We start from the raw sequence: 21,763 nt of genomic DNA, 5'->3' as shown, positions 1-21,763 counted from the left end.
TATCTCTGGCTTGCTTGCTTTACACATGAATATGAGTGTGTATGTGTGTGTGTGTTTGTCTCTTGCTTGCTTTACAGATGAACATGACTCTGTGTGTGTGTGTGTGTGTGTGTGTGTGTGTGTATGTGGTCCATGCTTAATATTTGTCATCTGGTTCCTGTATAAGAGACAAATTGTAGGCCTTTCTGCAAAGAAATAGATTTCTCAGATGTATTTGACAGTCATCTAGTTTACTAGTCACCTTATAAAATAGTTGAATTTGAAATTTTGAATTGGTTTGAAGAAAATCCGAAAGAATTTGAGTGCTGGAATGCATTTCCTTTTTCTTTTCCTTTTTCTTTTTTTCTTTTTTCTTTTTTTTTTTAACCAGGGGAGAGTGCAAACACAGTCCCCGACTACCACAAATTATGCAGTCCAGTTTCCCTCATTTGGGGAAATCGCAGGGATCAGCACATCCAGAGTGCAATGGATAAGCCTCGCCCTGGGAAAACCACCGTTGTGATCATGGTATCTCCCCTGCCAGGTAAGTATGCATTTTCAAGATTATATCTGCTGGGAAAATGTATGCCGCACACAAGAAAGAGATGACCCCAGAGCACTTGAGTGATCTTTCCTCTGCTGAAGAAGCTTCGCCTGTGAAGCTTCTCTGAAGCTGTCCCTGGGGCTAATAACTCTGGATAGCTGTGTTTCTATCAACTCCATCTTTGTTTCCACAGAACAATAATATTTAGAGATAAAACCTAATCTCCCACTCCCAGCCTAGGAGAGGTCACTTCCAGGAGCCTAGGTTCTCAGTAATGTCTTATCTTGCACACTGATCTATTGATCCCAAAATCTTTTCACACCACCCCAGTTGATAAAGCATTAGGGGAGAAGAGCAAAGAAAGTGCTCTCTCTCTGTCTCTGTCTCTGTCTCTGTCTCTGTCTCTGTCTCTGTCTCTCTCTCTCTCTCTCTCTCTCTCTCTCTGTCTCTCTCTCTCTCTGAAAGCATATAGTGCATGGAAAGAAAGCTGGTGCATAAAGTCTGCAAAATAGTCATATGGAACTCCAGAGGAGACTAAGAAATGTGGAGTGTTCAATCAGGGATGATGGGGAGGATGGGGATGATGGGGAGGATGGGGATGATGGGGAGGATGGAGGGATTATGGTTTTTGTCTTAATTTTTGTGACACGATCCAATCACATCTACTTAAGAGTGTCCTGAAGCACTAGCACAGACAAATATCCAAAAATTCCTCTTAAATTCAGCCTTTGTAGAAGTCTGCTTGCCCCATCAGCTGACTCCAGTGAACATTCTACATTCACACACACATTATACCAAGAGTTCTTGGTATGTTCAATTAAATAAAGAGTCCCTGAAAAACTTGGAAAATCCTGCTGCCTTCAAAGAGAGACTCTGGCTAATGGCTGACTGGTGAATTACAGGGTGGATGGAGAGGGATACTCTCCTACCTGCAGGCACAGTCCTATGACCCAAAGGGTGTTGGGCTGCAGAGTCACAACCCCTTAATATGCAGAATTTCATGGCTCGGTTTCTGCCAAAAGGTAGGAAAATGAAAAGGAACAAGAAAATTCCCCAAACAAAGGAAGCACATCTCTAACACTAAGGAAGACCCAGCAGGGAAAGAATTTATCTACAGGAATGAAGGCAGGGCCTTAGATGGGCAGATCTCACACTGGACTCCTATGCATCCAGGGAAGACAGAGAGAAGAGAATGACAAGAGCTGGAGATTTCCTTATGAGCGTTCTGAAGGAAAGGCACCAGAGAGAGCCTTGGATCCAGTCCTTGCCTTGGCTCAGAGGAAGACAGAGCCCTGAGGCCAATATCCACTCAAAGGCAGAGCTCGAGTGTGTGTCTCCTGACTCTTGCTGCAGATTCGTTCAGCTGCAGCAAGATTGTGTTTTACACTTCTGCTTCCTACTCATATTTAGACCTTGATATGCTTGACCCACGAAGGAATGACTTCATGTTGGGGGAAAGAAAAGTTAAGAATCTTTGGAGGGAGAGGTTGGTCGAGTTGATGACTATAAGCCTGCCATTACTGCCTGGCAGGCTGAAGAAAAGGAAAGGGACTCTCTTGGAAGGACGCTGAGCTTCAGTTCTGGTCACTTGGAATCCCCCATGGCAGGAGACCTGAGGATATTTGCAATTATACTGTACTCGTTCCTCACGTCTCCTCAAAAACAAAACAAAACAAAACAAAACAACAATAAGAAAAAGCAACAAGTTCTCTGCTTTTCTGTTGATATTCCTCCTTTCCACTTCAGTGCCCATGGCCATTTGAGCTATTTACTGGATTCACACTGGATAATGTTCTGATTTAAAAAAAAAAACAAAACAAAAAAAAAAAAACAGGCTTAAATAACCTGGTGTAGCTGCAGGGACAGGAAAACTCAATTGCCACTATGGCTTTGTATACAGATTGTGTCACACTCAAGGCTGAAATCCTAAACTATGTATTTTTACCCCCTCGACGCTGCCTATTGTGTGCTTATAAACAGGAACCTGGCAGCGTGTCAGGGGTGCAAATTGATTTCCTTTCCCAAATAAAATTGTAAAAAGCAAATAAACAAGGTTACGTGGGCTAATGAAACATTACATGCCAGGCTGGGGAGAATTCCTTTCAAATGTATTTTCTTGTGCAAAAGCAACACAAAGCATCCGTGAAAGGCTCTTTCATAAACAACGTGTTTACACAAGAATGCATTACTTGAAAGAAAAGGAAAACTAGGGTGTACCACCCATGATAGATTTGGATTATGTTTTATGAAATAAATTGGGGGGGTGTAGAAAGGGGGATGGTCAGTGTTAGAGAATATGAAAATTAAGCTGCTTAAAAGTAAGATGGAATTTCTTGTTTGACACATTATTATTTATCCGAGTGTTTTCATAACGTATCAACAGACTTAAGAAGCCCACTTTCAGGTTTATCCTAATGGAATGAATCTCACTTGGGGAAGAAAGTGAATGAGGTGGCCCACCTCACTCCAAGATCCTGGGAGAGCTCACTTGGCTGACTGCATCCGTGGAAACATCTCCTGGAGAGTGGCCTATTTCCTAATGGAGATGTCGTGGCCAGCTGGAAGCAGTTTCAGTAATCGAATGTGTAAGAAACTTCGCTGTAAATTGCCTACCTCATACTTTATAACAAAGAATGGTGAATTTGGCCCTAAAGCCAAAGCCATCCCAGGTGGACCATGAGCCTCAGACCGAATCACCCACATCATCTCCCATCTTCAAAAACATTTCTGCCTGAGAAACTGGATAGCATAGATCCTGGTAGCACTTACATATGCAAAGTCCCAAAACATCTGACATGTGCTCAGAAGGAAGGATTCAATAATCTGGGCAAGGGCAAGGCAGGAAAGGGTTAAGGATGAAGCTTAATTGGTCAATTGCCTGTGGCTCAAGCAAGAAGACCTGCAGTTTGAGCTCTAGCACCTAATTTAAAAACAAAATCCCCAGGTTTGCTTGTAATGCCATCAGGGAGGAGGCAGAAATGGAAGGGTCGCTGGGGCTTTCTGACCAACCAGTCTCATCAAGCCTGAAAGCCTAAGGTCCCTGGGAGAGACCCTGTCTGAAAAAGACAAAGGGGAATGACTTCTAAGGAAAGATACCTAATGTTCGTCTCTGTTACACATATGAACACATATATGTACACATATTATGTCCCCCAACACACACACACACACACACACACACACACACACACACACACACACACGCACACGCAGAGGCAGAGGCAGAGACACACAGAGAAAGACAGAGAGAAAGAGAAAGACACGCAGAGACAGAGACAAAGACACAGGGATAGAGATTGCTGGAGAACAGAGACAGGGTCTGCCAACACTTACATAGGGACAAAGGTCATTTTGGTTGCTGTTCTTATAACCTAGCCTTCTCTAATTCTACCACCTGTCCTTAGGGTACAGGTATCACATACTTAGTGACCAGGAGCAATATAAGTTAAGTTTCCATGACTCCAGGATGGCCTTTATAATCAAAATAGGAAATGAATCTTTTACCCTACTCATAGCTCCCATTTAGCCTCTAAATGTAATTCAGCCAGCTAGTTAGAAATAAAGAACAAGCTACTCAGAAAGAACAAGGGATCACCCACTACCTCTACCTGTTCAATGTGGTGTGCTGAGGTCAGGTCCTCAGCCAATGAATTCCCATTCTCTGCAGCACCTTGCTTACCAGGCAGTCTTGCCTGTGTCTCTTGACCACTCAGAAATTTCTTTTCTCCATCACTCTGAAATCCACATCTATGGCAAACACTGTCGGGGGCTGATGGTCACAGTGATTAATGAGGTAATATTTGTAAAATGCTAAGCACTTCCCTGTCTAATGATCAAATGCAAAAGCTTCAGACCCAACACTCTGGAGAGCAGTAAAGCACAGAAAGGGTTAGTCACCACTTGGCTGCAACTCTGTACTAGGGAAGAAATTGAAGAGTTGGGGGAGGGGAGATGTTTTGGAAAAGGATTTGGCTTAAGGGTTGGGGCACTGGGCGCATGAAGTGAGCGAGCGGGAAGAATCATTGGAGGCTAGCAAATCTGAAACATGAAATACTTTCTTTCTAAAATATAACATAAGACTGAAAACTCTGCATCCTTTTCTGGAACACCAAAGATAACTTAATTACACAAAACTGTTCCCTCTGCACATCAGCCCCTAGCATGCACGCCAGGGTGTGAGAGTGGAGCACTCAGAAATATCTGCCCTTATCCGAAGACAAGGATGAGACAGGGAAAGGGGTTGGTGAGAGACACCATATACAAAGTGTAACTGGCAACTTCATCTCACCCTGTTTTCTGGGGAAATGGAGGACTCAAATTCATCACAGGCAAATTTGATAACAGATGTGTTTCTTGGCGAATCTACATTAAGCATTCGAGAAGTAATTATCCCCTACAGCGTGTGGTGTTCCTGTGTGCGCTTGGCACTGTGCAAAATCTTCGGCCCCTTTGTTTTTATCTGACTTGAAGTTGGAGCCTCGGGGTGATACTTCAACTGCTGCTTTAGATTATAAACTCTTAACAGCACCTTGCTCGAGGGCACTGTGTTTATTGACGCTATGTAAGCAATTTACAGTCCCTTAATAGCGCATTCACCACAATGTTACAGTGTTTAACTTGTTAAATTATATTTAGAGCTTCAGGGAAAATTACCTCATTGGCTTCACTAGCGAAGTTATTGATATCATGAAGTTATGGCGACATCCACCTGACTGGTGACAGCCACAAGGACATTTTACAGGCTGGGGTCAAAGGCAGAGGGCAGAGTTTGAGCCAAGCTGGGGAAGTAGGGAGCTGAGCAGAGAGACAGAGGAGGGGATTATAGTGGAAAGCTGTCCAGGGCTGAAAGGACCTGAGGGTCCGATGGCCATAGGGAGCGCAGTCTTGCTTTCCACTGCCTCTACAATACAGTAGAACAGCCACTTTCCTATCCTAATATACCCTCCTGTTAGAAAACCGCTAGATCCTGAGGCTAGGGATGCCACTGACTGGCAGCTCCCATGCACCCTATTTGATGGGCTTAGAGACCAGAGTGTAACTCTTTAAGACAAAAGATTCCAAAGGAAACAATCAATGTATTATAGTTTGCCTCCTATGGCTGTCACAAAACAGGGACCAAAAGCCACTTGAGGGAGGAAAGGTTTATTTGTTCTTACAGCTTACAGTACCTCTCTGAGGGACGCCAAGGCAGAAACTCAAGCAAAGAAACTGGAGACAGGAGCAGAAGCATGCTGCTTTCTGGCGTGCTTTCCACAGCATGCCCAGCCTGCTTTCTTAATACCGCGCACCACTCACAGTGGGCCAAGCCTCCCCACAGCAACCATCAATCAAGAAAAAGCCCCTTAGACTTGCCCGCAGGCCAGTCTGATGGAGGCAATTTCTCAACTGAGGCTGCCTCTTTCCCAAGTGACTCTAGCTCATGTCAAGGTGACAAACTATCCAGTCCATGGTGTCAACATGACCACAAAGAGCAGAGCAAGCAGGAGAATGAATTAGGAGATAGGCAAGAAAAGTAGCCCTAACTGCCAGAGAATAAGAGGACCGGGTGGCAGGAAGATAAGAGGAGGAGGAGGAGGAGGCCAGAGCAAGAGCTCCATCACCATCACAATAAAGAAAGATTTTAAAAAGGCTAAAATATCTTTGGGCCTGAAGCTTGGTGATGTCATGAGGCATCTTTAACAAACCAGCCAAAGGCCAAGGTATTAACCAACCACAGTAGCAACAGGGGACAGGCAGTGAAAGCCGCCAAGTGGCTGATGTGTTCTGGGGTCTTAGTTCATGTGATGTGCCTACTCAGTAGCTCACAAACAGCTAAGGGCTAAAGGGAGCTACTGAAGTGAGGGGGTGGGGTAAGCAACCTCTGTGTTGGGGCCTTTTCCTGTACCTGCACTCTGTAGCAGGTCTCTCTCCTCGGGGTGCAGCCTTGCCATAGCTGCCAAACAATGAAACAGAATGCTGAAAGGCCAGAGAGTGAAGGACACTGCTCACCAGCCTTCTGAGCTAATGTGATCATTAATAAGGGGTCCTGGAGCAAAGGCAGGCTGTGTGTATTTCCAAAGATAGGGAAGAACACTGTTTGGACCTAAACGCCAGATTTCCTAAGAGGAGAAAGGAGGCGTCATGTGTATAGATGCTGAACACCAAAATGGACTCTCACAAAAAAAGCTCCAATGTTAAATTGAAATCAGAATTTCCCACTTCTCTGAAATTAGATAGATTTTAATGATGGATCTAATAATTCACATATAATATTGAGGTTACAGTTTCCAAACTGTATGTCTAGATGTCCCAGAGACAATACTGATCTCACAGGGATGGCACGAGTTGATGTTTAAGGAACACACAGCAGGACAGGACATCTGTTGGACACTGTGCAAGCATGGGTTGATGGTGTTTCACCATTACCTCACACAACGTGTCTTTAGGCGATAGCACATGTGTAGGAGGCCAGATTGCTGGTGGTTGTTCCGATTAAAAGCAACCGCGTACAAGAGTAATTGTGGGACAGAAGATGAGGGTGCAGGTGTCCACTCTGAATCTAAGGCTTTCTGAGACATTGCACATAGCAGGAGAGAGCAGCTGCAGTAGAGAGTGCAATCATGCTAGCCTTCTGGTGCTTCTGTTATTTTTTTAATTAATTATTTCAAATCAGTACAAACAAGCATGCGCTTATTAAAGTGCTTGGACCTGAGTGAGTGTTTACTAAACAGAATGTTATGGAATTCCTCTTGGCTTAGGCACATGCCCCTCCCCCCGTAGTGCTGAAATACTAAAAGTGTGTGAAGCTGCGAAAGACCTCCAGACCAGTGAGGACTGATGGAGAAATGATTCATTGGGGCTATTTAACAAAATTGGGGTCTATTAGCCTTTAGGATAGCTGGTCATGTGGGTGCAGGAAGAACCTGTTACACTTTCCAAAGACTCAGATGGTCTGCAATTCAGCCAGCATCATGGGGATTTCTATGCCCTGAATTCTGGAAAGTGCATAAGAACATGAGAACAAGAGCCAGATATTTCTGCATGTTTAACTTTTTCCACATCTACTGGGCTCTACCAACACACTCACATTTAATTATTTTTCTGTGGCTGTGCTTTACATTTGTGGTGATGCCATGAATGTCACCTGTCATTGTCTTTTGACACCAACTGTTTATTGGATCAGTTCAGGACATCTGGAGAGACATCTCACCAGCTCTTAATAGAACCACAGAGCCAAAGTCTTTTGGAGTTGCACAAAGTCAGGACCCAGCATCACAGTGTATCATCATGACTTCTACTGCAAAGGATATGAAAAGGATCCAGAGAAGATGGAGTTGCTCTTATCAGAAAGTATCTTCAAACATTCTCAGTGTCCCATTTTGTTAACTTGACACAGTGTAAAGCTACCTGAGAAGTGAGTCTCAATGGCTCGATTAGATTGGCTAGAGGGTATGCCTGTGAAGAATTGTCTTTACTGCCAATTTAGGTAGAAATACTCAGCCTGCTGTGGGAGGCACCATTCCCTATGCAGGTGCCCCTGGTTTGTATAAGAATGCTGGCTAGGCATGAACCTGTTGACAGAGCCACCAAACAACATTCTTCCATGTTTTCTACTTTAAGATCCTGCCTGGGTGTCTGCCCTGACTCCCCTCAATTATGGGCTGTGACCTATGTGCAAAAACTCTTCTCCCCTAGGTTGTCTTTGGTCATGGTACTTGTCATAGGAACAGAATGAAGCTAGCAAATCCACCAAAGGCCCATTGTTTCCACTGTGAAACAGATCAGGAGAATAGCCCCAAACTCAAGAACTGGCTTCATGGACTTTAAACTCAAGCCAGTACCACAGATGGGAACTGAGATGTTTGGTTGGCTACAAAATTAATTCAATTAAATTTCAAATCAAGAACTGTCCAGTGAATTTGTTGAATTTTTTGTTATAATTGAGGAGTAAAAGGAATGATGTGCAAATTTCCAAAATTGTGTGTGTACATATGTGCATGTGTGTGCACGTGTGTGTACATGTGTATGTGTGTGTGTATTTTAATGTACATGGGTGGTTTACAACCATGTACGTATGTGCACCACATGTATACAGTGCCAATGAAGGCCAGAGAGAGCATCAGATCCTCTGGAATTGGAGCTATAGATTGTTAGCCATCACATGAGTGCTGAAAACAGTGAGTTCTTTGTAAGAGCAGCAAGTACTCTTAACTGCAGAGCCATGTCTCTGTCCCCCAGCATTCTATACCTAAATGTACATATTTGCTCTCTCTGTGCATTCACTTGTAAATAGTAGTTTATTAGGTAAAACACATGGTCCTCCTCTGGCTACTTCAGAATTCCCATAAGAACTAAAACAGTTCATCTTTGTTTTCATAGATTTACAAAGATCATCGTTTTGAACTTAGCTGTGTAAGTGTGTAGGAATCACTAACATAGCTATACAAGTCAGGGTACTGAAGTATGAAGGCTGGCTTTATGTGTCAGTGGGCTAGACTATAGGTGACCAAGGAAAATCAGGGGTTCAATCAGAATGACTTCCTCACAGCCACATTCCCTATAAAGGGCTATAAAATACCACTACCCAGAGCAGGATGAGCCTCTTGATCTGTGAAAAAACTGTAAGATACACAAGACAAACACTGCCTCAAATGAGTCCATTCCAAAAGGAAGTTGTGTTGGACTCAAGCAAGTTGTGTTGGCCAAGTATGAAACCTGGGGATGCCCAAAGAATTGTTGAGCATGGTGATTGCTCTGCCTGAATGCCTCCTCCTGGTCTCCACTAGCCTTTCCTAAGCTCAACCACAACAGAATTTAGTAGGCCTTGTGCATCTTTGCTGAGCCTTGCAAACACTGGTTCAAGAGCATCTGGGATCAAAAGAGAGAGGGATAAGGTGGCTCTCACTGACACCCACACAAGGTTCACACTAGTCTGACCTCAAGCATGTTAAGTTGGGGGGAAAATGATTATACATGGACAGACAAATGTTTAGAAATATGTACTCTGAACAGACAGAGCTGTAAGGTACAGGGGACTTGCATGGTGGAGACCACACATACACATACTTGGCCACATACTCTCTCTCTCTCTCTCTCTCTCTCTCTCTCTCTCTCTCTCTCTCTCTCTCTCTCTCTCTCTCTCTCTCTCTCTCTCTCTCTCTCTCTCACACACACACACACACACATACACCACATGCACATCACACACTCTCTCACACACACATACATATCACACACACACATACACACATACATACACTACATGCACACCACATGCATAGCACACACACACCACATGCACACCACATACAAACTACATACACACCACACACATATACCACACATGCACACCACACACACACACGAACACACAATACACACAACACAACTGCATACATACCATACACACACCACACACACATGCACAAACACTCCACATGCACACCACACACATATACACCACACAAACACTACATGCATACCATACACACGCATATGCCACATGCACACACACATGCACACCACACACATATATGCCACATACACATACCACATGCATACCACATATACACATACACACCACACACATACATGTGGTTGGATTCTTATAGAATCAAACTATAGAACTTGACCAAAACAGGTAAATCTTCAGAGGAAGAAAATCGATTTTGATTGCCTTGGACTGTGGATGGATGGAGGTTAGAACCATACCCAGTGGGTATGAGATTTCTCTTTGAAGTGATGGAAATGATCTCAGTGTGGTTGTAATTGTGAATACACATACTGAGTGGACTCCTACAGTGATCTAACTGTCAGAAACAGCAAAGAAGTACAACAGAAAGTGTTGGGGAATGTCAGCCCATTTGCCTGAGAGCTGCATGGGGGACAATTGGCCACACATGTCAAAATCTGTCGGGAGCCATGTTTTCCTAGTTCCATCACAATTTAAAGGTTGCTCTCCATTTAAAGGGTTGTTTTTTCCCAGGTGCTAGCACAATCTCATTCAGTTCCCACCCACCCAACCATGAGTGCTACAGGGAACATGTAGATTTCAAAATTCTCCTCTTAGTGCCCAGGACGGAATGGGGGCCAGCAATGGGAACTGAAGGTGGTACAGGAAAGCAGCAAAGCAGGAAGGGAGGTTCTCAGAGCAGCGAGCACAATGTGACAAGGTGCTCCAACTTCGGAAGTCACTTTACAGTGTTAACTCTGAGCTCCAGAGCTGAGAGGCAGCCACAAAAATAAAGCAAAGGAAAACTTTCCAAGTACATGCTTACTAAATACGCTTTGGAGATGGCCACATAGTTCCTGAAAACAGGCTGGGCAATAAAACCTGTGACCCCTCGTAAGAGCAGGGAGGGTTTGCAGGGCAGCGCAAAGCTGGGGTCAAAGGGAGAATCTCTTGGAAATGATAGCGTGCTCCCTGAACAGTGCATATTCGGTGAGGGATGGGCTTTGCACAAGTCACTCAACCAAAGATTCACGAGTAAGAAAGAACGTTCATCCTCAAAGCATCAAGGAGAGCATCCAAGTAGAGAGTAGGCAGGTGGCGAGACAAAGAAAAACCTTCCATTCTCTTCCTTTTGTCTTGTGATGTTTGGTTGGGTCAGGCGTTGGCCACCAGCAGTAGAAGGAAAAGAACTTCTTACCACTCACTTTTTAGGGAGGAAAACTTCAATGATAAGCATACCACTAACTTAAAGCCTGCCGTCCTAGGCTCTGTAATATCAGTCGATGCAGCATCGAAGTACAAGTAAAAGCCAGCTCACACTGACAAATATATGTCCCCATCCCTTATCTGCCTCTTCCTATCATCCCCATGGCTACAGCTCCTGGAAAGAGGCTGACCCTGCCAGCCAACTGCCTTCCACAGACCTGCCTGTTCCTGATAGTTTTCTCAGCTGATCAGTGGATTCCTGGTGTCCCCCTGGCCTCCACACATCAGCTAGGTTAATGGAGCCTTCAAACCCATCCCTACACTCTTGTCTTGGCCTCCAGCTCTTCAGAGCACCATGCTTTCTAAATGACAGTGGTTCCCACCCAGAACTGTACAGGGAAGAGCCTGGGCCTTGTCCTGTTTTTTGTATCTCAGTAGCCTTCCCCTCTGGAAACACTCATTCTCTTGGGAAAATACATTGCTGCCTTTTGTCTCTAACACACTGCAAAATGCAAGGAAAGCATGCCAGGCTGCTGCCAGAATGCCAAGGCCTTTGTGTTTAACTGGCACATACTGCCTTGCTCCTGTTAGAGCAACACGGAAGTTTAAAGGTCACATGTAGTGACTGTACCAGGCTATCTTGTTGAAACGGTCCTTGTAGGCTTGGCTTGAAGGTTTAGGCCTCTGAAGAGATATTCTGAGAGCTCCGGAAAGTGTGAGAGCAGACTTTGCTTCCAACATCAAAACTTCATTACCCCAGCATCCAAGTTCATGTATCTCTCCAGAAACTAGGATTACAAAGCATGGGCCATGGGCTGGGTTGTGACAGGGTAAGAGATGAGTAGCATCTAACTACAGAACAATGGGAACAGCTCCCTCAAGTCCACTTCAAAGTCAGCCCCTCGCTAGGAGAGAGAGAGAGAGAGAGAGAGAGAGAGAGAGAGAGAGAGAGAGAGAGAGAGAATGCCTGCCAGCGGTCAACAGTAAAGTAAATACTAAGCTACAAAAAGACAAAGGCTATACCCAAGACAATTCTTCAAAAGAAAGGAATGAGCATCCAACATCATAGCTCTCCTAAAACCAAGCCTTTATCCAGCAAAGTGCAGAGCCAGGCATTTAGAAAACACAGCACTTATATGCAGCAGATATGATCAATTGCATTTCTCAGCTCTATGATGGAGCAATGGTGCTCACCTGGTCGGCATGCAGCTGAGTCAGGGTGCTGCCTCCGCCAACCCATTGTCCTGGATGGGGTCCCTGTGGTGACATTTCCAGAAGTGACCTAGTTTTATATTAAACACAGAATATAGGACATGGTGTCAACAACAACTGTTCTTTTCCTTTGCTAGATCTGATTCAGATCTGTTCTGTTAAAATCCAGCCAATTGTAACCTAGTTCTTCTACAGAGATCTGTTTGGAAGGTGCACACCTACATGGCTTCAGAAGGTTGACATCATTCTGTGGTGGCTCCAAAGAGTGACAGAAAGCTACTTGCAATGAGATCAGGATACCATCTCATATGGACTTAAGTACTTTAAAAAGACAAGGACAGTAGTCTCCATTCAGATGGAGAGAAAACTGAGAGGTGGGCAGACAAATGGGTAGGCAGGCATGCACCAGTGTGTGATGTGCCTCTCAGAATGCTCTAAATTATGGCATAGGCATTAAACTTTTGCACTAGTATAAAAGAGACAGTGAAGAGTGGCCCTGTGTGAGGAGAGCAGGGTAGGAGGATAGGAAGGTAGAGGCCACAGCTGTGGACTCCTGAGTGACATGAAAGGCCAAGGCACACATTGCTTTCTTTCTTAAGGAGACAACCTGCAGACATGCACTCTGTAGAGTACAAATAACCGAACTTGAGATGGGCAAGCAGGGCTGACATCCTCACGAGGCTAACAGGAGCATGTGCAAAAGACCTCTGTGAACTTCAAATTAAGTTACATGGCTACAAGATGCTGATAATGATGATGGTCATGGTCAGGGTGGTTATGATGAGAAAGAAAGCTGGTATGAGAAGAAGCAGGGTGAGGAAGAGCCAGGACCCAGGCTACTGTGGCTTCTCAGAGACTACTGTGAGATGGGAACAGCCAGATGGCATCAGCTGATTTGTTTTTAACAGGATTTAACATTCAGTAATGTACCCCCAAAATGTACACCCAGTAAATTAAGGCTGTAATTCCATCTTGGTGTTATGGTGACATGAAAATCCACTCAAGCTGGGCTGTCAGGGTTTATGAAGTTATCAAAGCCCCTTGATGGAATTATAGCACTATTATGCACAGCTGGGGGGACATTACTCCTTATCTTAACAGCAGTTAAAAGCACAGTGGCTCAAAAGGGCACTAAAATACCAGCTCCCTATTAGTGAGCAGCAGGGACAGCCGACAGCAGCATGCATATATGCACGACTCTCCCTGTCTTTGTCTCTGACTCTGTTTGTCTCCATCTCTCCCCCCCCCCCCGCCCCAATCTCTGCCTCTTTGCCTCTGTGTCTGCCCCCCTCCCCACCTCATGACCAGTCTCTCTGAGTCACTGCTTATCAGTCCTGGATGCTGTATTTTCTGTGTTGTCTCCTTCACGGATTTCCCAGATAGCACAGTGTCTGAAACAGACAGTGTTCTGCTGCCTTCTGGACATACAGAAACATTGGCAAGTAATCAGTCTCTTCCCTTCTCCTCTAGAAGGGAGCTATAAACATACTGAAAGCAAGCAAGAATGACTGGTGGGATTTAAAAATAAATAGTATGCTGGCTAGGACCAGCAGGTCTGGGTTCCATCTGGGTCAGACCCGCTCCACTATCTGCAAATTGTGTTGTTTGGTCAACCCGCTGCCCTGTTCAGAACCCTCACTATCTACAACATGGCCATGAATAGGGAATGTCCGAGTTGAGGGCAAGACCATCAGAGCCATGCTCACTCCAGTCTAGAGCTGCAACTACTCTCATCAAAGGGCAGCTATTATCATAGTACCCACAGCCGTGTTGGCTTCTTATCTTTCAATGTTTTATTGCATTTATTTTGCATATACATGGAGGTCAGACCATAACTTGAGGGAGTTGGCTCTTTCCTTCTACCATATGGGTTCCAAGGATCAAACTCAGGTCAGAGAGCTTGGTGGCAAGCTCCATTATCTTTAGAACCATCTTGCAAGCCCCACTTTTCATTTTCTTTTAGTTTTTCATAGACAAAGTCCTACTACTCAGCCCAGACAGGCCTTGGACCTATAACTTGAGATCCTTCAGCTAAGTGATAAGATTATAGAAGGTCACCACCATGGCCAGTTACATAATCAAGTAAGTATATTTGATTAACAGCTATAAGAATCCATGAATCAAATTAGAACCATGGACCCCCGAAGCAGGATTTACAGGAGAAAATGGAATGAACATTCAGGAGAGTCCTTTGAACTCAACACCAAAAAGAATGGTGGTAACTTTGGTAACTACAGTAGAAGTGATGAGATTATTAACCATCACTAAAAGATTGACAAAGGACTGTAATCATGAGTTAACTTTCTATTGACTATAGCTGATCTCCTGACACAGTACTATTACACAGAACTGAACGGGACTCCTCTGACTCATTCTGTGTGTTTGCTTTTGCATAAGTCCCTCCAATGTAGAACTAGTGACTTCTAACTTTAGATATTTATCAGTAGATCAAGAACTCAAGGGCTGTCGAGAAGGGACCTAGTATAGAACCTGTGGGTTTACAGACTGAGACCTCACAGTTCTCACCCACAGCTAACTCGGCTGAATTTCTAAGAGATTTTCTGGTTTTTGCAAGCATTCAAAAGAGATCTTTCCTTTCTGACTTACAATTTACTCACTTCTGTGTCATCTCAGTGAGGTGTGGAACTCTAACAACAGTTACAACTAAGACTGTGCACATGAGAATACAAAGGATGTTTGATAAGTGTGGTCTAGGTCAGGTGTCAATGCCTTCACAGGTAATTTATTTTATATGTATTGTGTGTTTTGTCTACATGTGTGTCTGTGAACCACATGCCTGGTTGGTGCCCTTGGAAACCAGAAAATGGCAGTGGATCCTCTGGAACTGAAGTTATACACAGTTGAACCTCAAGTCCTGTGGGAGAGCAGCCAATGTTCTTAACCACCATGCCATCTCTCTGGCCCCACCAGGCATGTTTTAAAGAGAGGCTAAGAAGTATCAGTTGGTCCAGCAGATAAACTCAGTGTGAGGGGATGAGCAAAGAGTCCCCAGGTGCTGCTGAGCATCACAGCAGGTGGAGAGAGCTGGGCTAAAGGAATCTTTAGCATCCTTCACTGCCAGAGCTGATATCCTGAGAATTGTGCCTTACATTTGTTCTCTTATTTCTTCTTTGCTCTTAAGACTAGAACCAAGTATAAAAGCTACAATGAAAAAAAAAGTATGACAGCTATGTGATATTGAAGAACCACACAGAAGGGTGATTTTTTTTTTTTTTTGGTATAAGTTCAGCTGTTGGTCTCATGCTGTAATGATGTTACTACTAGTCTGTACCAGCAATTATCTCATAAATGCTATGGATAATTCATTGGGATACATGGTTAGAAGATGTGGGCAGATGCAGCCTCAGGCAAAACAGGAAGCCTCCTCCAGCATCACATCCTCAGCCTCAGACTACAGGTCTCTCTTCCCCAGCACTTCCAAGGCCCCATGCCAGTCATGGCCGCCTCCCCTCCCTTCATCTACACCAAAACATGTTTTCAGGAGAGAGTCTCATAAACTCAGCCACCCACAGGAGGTCAGATAATGAGACTTAATGATATTTTCTTGAGGTATTATATATTAGAACTGTTAAGCAAAGTAGCAATAGGGCACACTAGAAGAGTAAAATTCAGACTGTAGCATTAGAGGGTATCTAAGAGGTCAACACTCAGAAAAATTACTGGTCCATTTGAATCACTCTAAGCAGGAGATCAGGTGCCCTATACTGCAAACAAGGTTGGAAGCTAGCATCCTTAACGTTTGGAAAATGCCTTTTCTAAATCTGTTCAAGTCTTCAATGTTTCTTGAAACTAGCCATTAGTCTCTCAAGACTCTGGGCTTGATGGCAGATCTCCATGAAAGACCCCCTCACTACACATGTAGCATGCATCCTTGGATATAGCCATAACAATTTATGCTTAATGAATGAGAAAGAATGTCCATTTCACTTGCTTTACGGCTTGGGCGATGGTGGGCTGGTAACCAAAAATGTCTGTGCTTATTTTCAGAACTGACACCATGACAGTCAATCCATCAACCGCCATTTGCAGAGTTCTCACAGGATGGCGATGGTGGATTTGGTCTTTAAAGGATGTGAAGTGCTGAGAGCCTTAACATCTGTTCCCTCCGAGGGGACGCCACCTTCACTTTCACTGCGGCTGCGTTAGCCTCTGGATTATGGGACGGATCTTCCCCTGACTTGAGAAGCACACCTGACAAAACCATCGCCCACAAAAACATTTAACTAACCAGTCACAGGCTTTATCACATGTTTTATTGGCAGGGGATGGACTTGGGGGTAGGGAACAGGCTGTGGAATTGTCTTGAGAAACAGTCCTGCATTAGTCTGTCTTTCTAACCCACTCCATTAATTCACACACGGGAGTGTATTAATTCCCATACAGGAAACAACAGTACTGACTTCTTGGGAATGCAGGAACCTGGGATGCTATAAAGTCTGGATGATTTTGTGTTATTTAAGATGCATGCTTCCCAGGCCAGAAGCAGACACTGAGTAGAACAGACAGGCAAGCTCAACCAGCCACAGGCTGTGGATGTGAACATTAAGCCCTAGAGGATAGCCAATGACAGCATCAATTAGTCAACAGTTTTGACAGCAAACATTTACCCAGTACCTATCCTATGTCAGGTACAGTTCTAAGGCCTCCCAGTGCACCACCAGCATTGTGTGTATAATCCCTGCCTTATAGAAAACACTGCTCTTCTCTTTATTTTTCCTTAAAGGGAAACTGAGTCACATAGCAACATGCAGGTGACATATACAATAATCTCTGCAGAGGAAATACAAAAAAAATGCAGAGCTAAACTGTCAAAAGTCAGCTTTAATGGATTGGCATTGATTTTCAATGATAAGGTAAATTTCAGCAAAGTTCAAAGAGTTGGACATACCAGCAGTCTCTGCTAATGAAAGAGCTGAGCTAAAGTCAATCACAGAAAAGACTTGGAAAACTCCAAAATGTTTGGGATAGAAACAATATGCTTCTAAGTAATCCACAGGTTAAAGCTGTGACAATGTGGGGGGGGGGTTAGAAAATGTGACTGGGGGGAATGTCTAAGTGGTTGGAGCACATAGTGTGCTTGCAGAAGACTAGAGAGAATCTACATCTGGCGTCTCACAACAGCTTGCACCTCCAGTTCTAGGGGATCTACGACCTCTGAACTCCAGAGCTATCTGTACTCGCCTGCAGAGACCCACACAGAGTCACTCACACATCATTTAAAATATTTAAAAATCTTAATTTGTATGATGCCACTAAACCTGTGTTGAGAAAAAAATGCACAGCTCTACAGGGGTTCATTACAAAGGGAAGTGGCCCAAATCTGTGATTTAAGAAAGGCAAATTACACCCAGAGAAAGAAGAAATCGTGAAAAATAAAGTATAAATTTACAGAGAGAGAGAGAGAGAGAGAGAGAGAGAGAGAGAGAGAGAGAGAGAGAGAGAGAGAGAGATACAATAAAGGACACTCATAGCATCAAAGTTTGATTATCTAGAAATACGGATCCTATTGATCAATCTGTAGCAAGACCAGTCAAGGAGAATGACTTCAGGGGTCAAGGGCAGCAGGAATAAGAGCAGGCTTAGGGAAGAGACATATGACCAGAGAAGACTCTAAAACTCCCAACCAATTTGAAAAACTTATTGCAAATGACACATCCCTGATAGTCTCTCGATTCACAAATGGAGGGATAAGATATGATCCTCCTCTAGTGTTCTTTAATGCTGTTTCGCAAAGGAGCTGTACAAAAATCTCATATCATCATCAGCATCCTCTTCCTCCTCCTCCTCAGCATCATCATCATCACCATGTCTGAAGTATCTGTAAGCCATTTCAAAGAGGTAGGAACATTTAGCACACCATCATCTGCAGAAATGTCTCCTAACTCTAAAAGTCTAAGACTGCCTAAAAGAACACAGAGTCAGAACCCACACCTTAGCCTGAAACTCTCAATGTTAATTAAGCTCACTCCAATATGTGTCTAGGATAGCCACGACATCTAAAGCTTATAAAGTGTCACAGTTATAAAGTGCTGGCTCACCATTTACTGTCAACCTCTCTAGCCTGCAGGGACATTTTCAGTGTTTGATTTCATGGTGAGGCTCTCTCTTCATCTTACAGCTAATGAGATACCCATGGAGATGTCACCACCGTCCTCCCATGTCACTGATAACTCCAGCATTTCCTTGACTGGCCTGAAGTTTGGTAGGCAGTGAGGGAAGGAGCCCAGACTTGAACAGTCTACAGACTTCAGACTTGGAGCTATTTCTAGTTCTCTGCACATTAGAGGGGCCAAATGGTAGCTGGGTTAGTGTATATCAGCTTTTAGCCAATACATAGAACTGGGAGAACTGAAGACGTCAGAGAAATGGTGCAAGTATAATCTTGGGTCCGCTATTATTGTACGTTTCATGAAAAAACAAACTTTTCTTCAGTGTGGAGTGGCTGGGAGTGAGTCAGAGAGGCCCCACTTCCCGCTGTCTCGGAGGACAATGTCTAGTCTGGAGTTCAATGCCCAGCTCTGCCACTGACTTCCTGAACGACTCTGAGCAAACACCTAGCCCCTCTCCTCCTGTTTTCTCACCTGCAAATCCAGGATTACAAGAGCATCCTCCTCACGGGTTTTCTGTTCTGTTCTGAAATAGAAAACCCTAAAAGCACATACCAGGATCTAGCAAATCATTAGAAAAGAACTTGTGCCAGCTGGGCAGGCACCTCCCTCAGTCCTTCACCACCTCCGGCTTCACTTTGGCTTTGAATTTTACAATCCAAACTCTTCTTTAAAGCAAAACACTAGCATCAGGACCAAAATACCTCTGTGAATACTCACAAGGGTGCCCAGAATGGAGGATTTACAGCTGAGCAAATGATATCTGCTCCACTACAAACACATCGCAGAAATGGCAACATGAGGGATTTCAACACAGGATGGGGACCCCATGCCCAGTTAAAATACGTGAAACCAAGGAGGATGGGGCCTAGGTCCCCCCTCACCACTGTGTTTGTATAAATGGCATTTTAAATATTTTTACTTGAACTTGGTCAGGTCCATTGACAGAGATTAATTAGAGAAAAAACTAAATGGCCTGTCCATGCAGGTGGGGCGTGGCCAGTACTGCTCAGAGAGAACTGCAGGGAGACCTTGGGGGATGCTTTGAGTGTGACACCGAAGACTTGCAACGGAACCTGCAGCTCCTTTCTGAGGACCCCACTCCCACCCCGTCCTTATGTCTTCCTCCCCGAAAACAGCTCTACACTTTGTCACGACTTGTAAAGACAATGCTGTCTCTTTTGTTGGTCTCCCCTCTGCCTTTGCCCAGAGGAGAACAGGTTCGGCCTCAGTTGCTCTTTTTCTCAGCTGAACAAACTACACTTTGACTGTGTCAGGGCACCCCAGCCATCTGTAGCCTCTCCTGCCCTTGTCCATTCCCAGGTCCGTTTCTTTTCTGGGTTTTAGGTCATTTTGCTTTGTTTTTTGAAACCGAGGCTAATGCTGTCCAGACTCACACTTGCTCTATAGGGAGGGAAGGCTTTAAGCTCCTGACTTAGTATTTCAAGTGCTAGAATCACAGGCACATGCAGACATGTCAAAGCTCCATGTCCCTCTCCAAGGCATCCACATGAGTGACCTGCCTCTGAGGAGGAATTTAAATGATAGATACTACATTCAAAGTAAGTGCAAATAACACACTATATTGGGGTGGGGTGGGGGAATCTCCAAATGCACATTACAGAAAATTATTTTGTGTTTTGTCAGTGTGGCCCAAGGTTGTTTCAAACAGTTATTATAGAATAGATGATAATTTATAAAAACTTGCTTCACCACACCATTTTATTCTCTTTGAGTAAAATCATGTGATATAGCTCAAGGATATACAATAGGGTTTTTTTTTTTATTATTTTTTTAAATCGATTGTTTGTGAGTTAAAAGTGATGTTTGCCTCTGGGTTGAAAGACTAGAATACACTGAACATTCCAGAAGGACAATTTACCCTCTCTAAACCTCAGGTCTCTTACCTGAGAAACGGAACCAGTCCTCACACCCAGCAAACTGTGAGGGTGGAATCTCCCTGTGCTCTTTAAGTTCCCACATACTCATAGCACTCATTCCATGATTAACGCTCAGTGACTAGTACTGTCACTCAGTGACTAGTACTGTCGCTCAGTGACTAGTACTGTTGGAGGCAGACAAGGCTTTGTACCAGGCAGACTTAAGCACCCATGCTACTTGGAAGAAAACACAGCAAGTCAGAATCTTTTACATCCCAATCTTCTCTCCAGCAACAACAACAACAACAGCAGCAACATAATTGGTTTGGCATCATCCTGGAAGAACGTTGGTTTCTGATCTAGAATGAGTGATATCCTTCTAGAAATCTGTAGAAAAGGGAAATCTGGAAAGAGACAAACAAGCAGAAAGTTGTATAAACAAGAAGCCAGGTGTCAGGATGGTTTGTCTGTGAGCCAAGGAGTAACAAAGTCGCCGATAAGAAACCAGCCTTCTTTTTGCCACCCGGGATTTTTTTTCCCTCTTTTTCCCATCAAATAGAAACAGACAAGAACTCAGGATGAGTAGTTAGTGCTTCCTAACAGCACCAAGGAAAGAAGAAATTTTACTTTGTGTCATGAGCACAAGAACCTTTGCTTGTCCTTCACGTTTTTCTGAAGAAGATCATGTCTTACCAAGGCCTCTGCCATCCCTCTTCTCCGGCCTCTGTGTCAGACAGGATAAAGGACAGAGTGCAGATGGAGAGGAGAAAGGCCCCTGGAGAGTTTTGGCCTTGCTTGTTTATTCTGAGACACACTTGTGCCATCTCAACTGTGGTCAAAGGACTCTGAATCAGGAACACAAACAAAGCTGACTGTGGCCAAGGGCCAGGGTGAAGTCCTCTTGTGCAGCTTTCTTGGAGAGCCATTTTGCATAGCCTTTTATATGATAATCACAGCTCCTTCCTATGTATTGAACTTTGCAGCCAGAAGGAAAAATAAATAAATAAGACTGACTAATGGCTTGTTTCCCCAGAGGCAGCTTTTTATGGGATCATATGTTTTTTCAGCTTCTCCATCCCAGTTTCCTGCTTGGACACTAGGCGCCCTTGACATTGGCTACAACTTCATGCATTATGGATCGAAGCCTAAACTGCCCCCAGAGCAGGGTCCAGCAGGACGGCAGCACCAACCCAGTTCACACCCATAGCCAACCTTGTACCCTTTGATGACTGTACATAGCAGCAGGTCTTTCAACAACTTCCAGGTCAAGTGTGATTCTTCTCTGGCATAGTGAAGAAAAAGCAGGGTCAGGTAGACTAAGTGTACATTGCAAATAATATATGTGTGTGTGTGTGTGTGTGTATATATATATATATATATATAT

The 21,763-nt window shown here is 44.1% G+C and overlaps 1 protein-coding gene and 1 non-coding gene across 3 annotated transcripts in view; both read right to left on the bottom strand.

Moving 5' to 3' along the window:
• The window catches only part of Creb5 (cAMP responsive element binding protein 5), a 394,770-nt gene that overhangs the window by 251,977 nt on the left and 121,030 nt on the right, over positions 1 to 21,763 (bottom strand). The gene's annotated exons all lie outside the window — the stretch shown is intronic.
• Positions 368 to 531, bottom strand: LOC115031403. The gene has a single exon (XR_003837043.1). It is a non-coding gene; the product is annotated as a U1 spliceosomal RNA (small nuclear RNA).

Source organism: Mus caroli, chromosome 6, assembly GCF_900094665.2.
Source record: "Mus caroli chromosome 6, CAROLI_EIJ_v1.1, whole genome shotgun sequence".
Taxonomy (NCBI): domain Eukaryota; kingdom Metazoa; phylum Chordata; class Mammalia; order Rodentia; family Muridae; genus Mus; species Mus caroli.
Note: the sequence above shows the minus strand (reverse complement) of the source record. Positions and strands in the feature narration are given on the sequence as shown.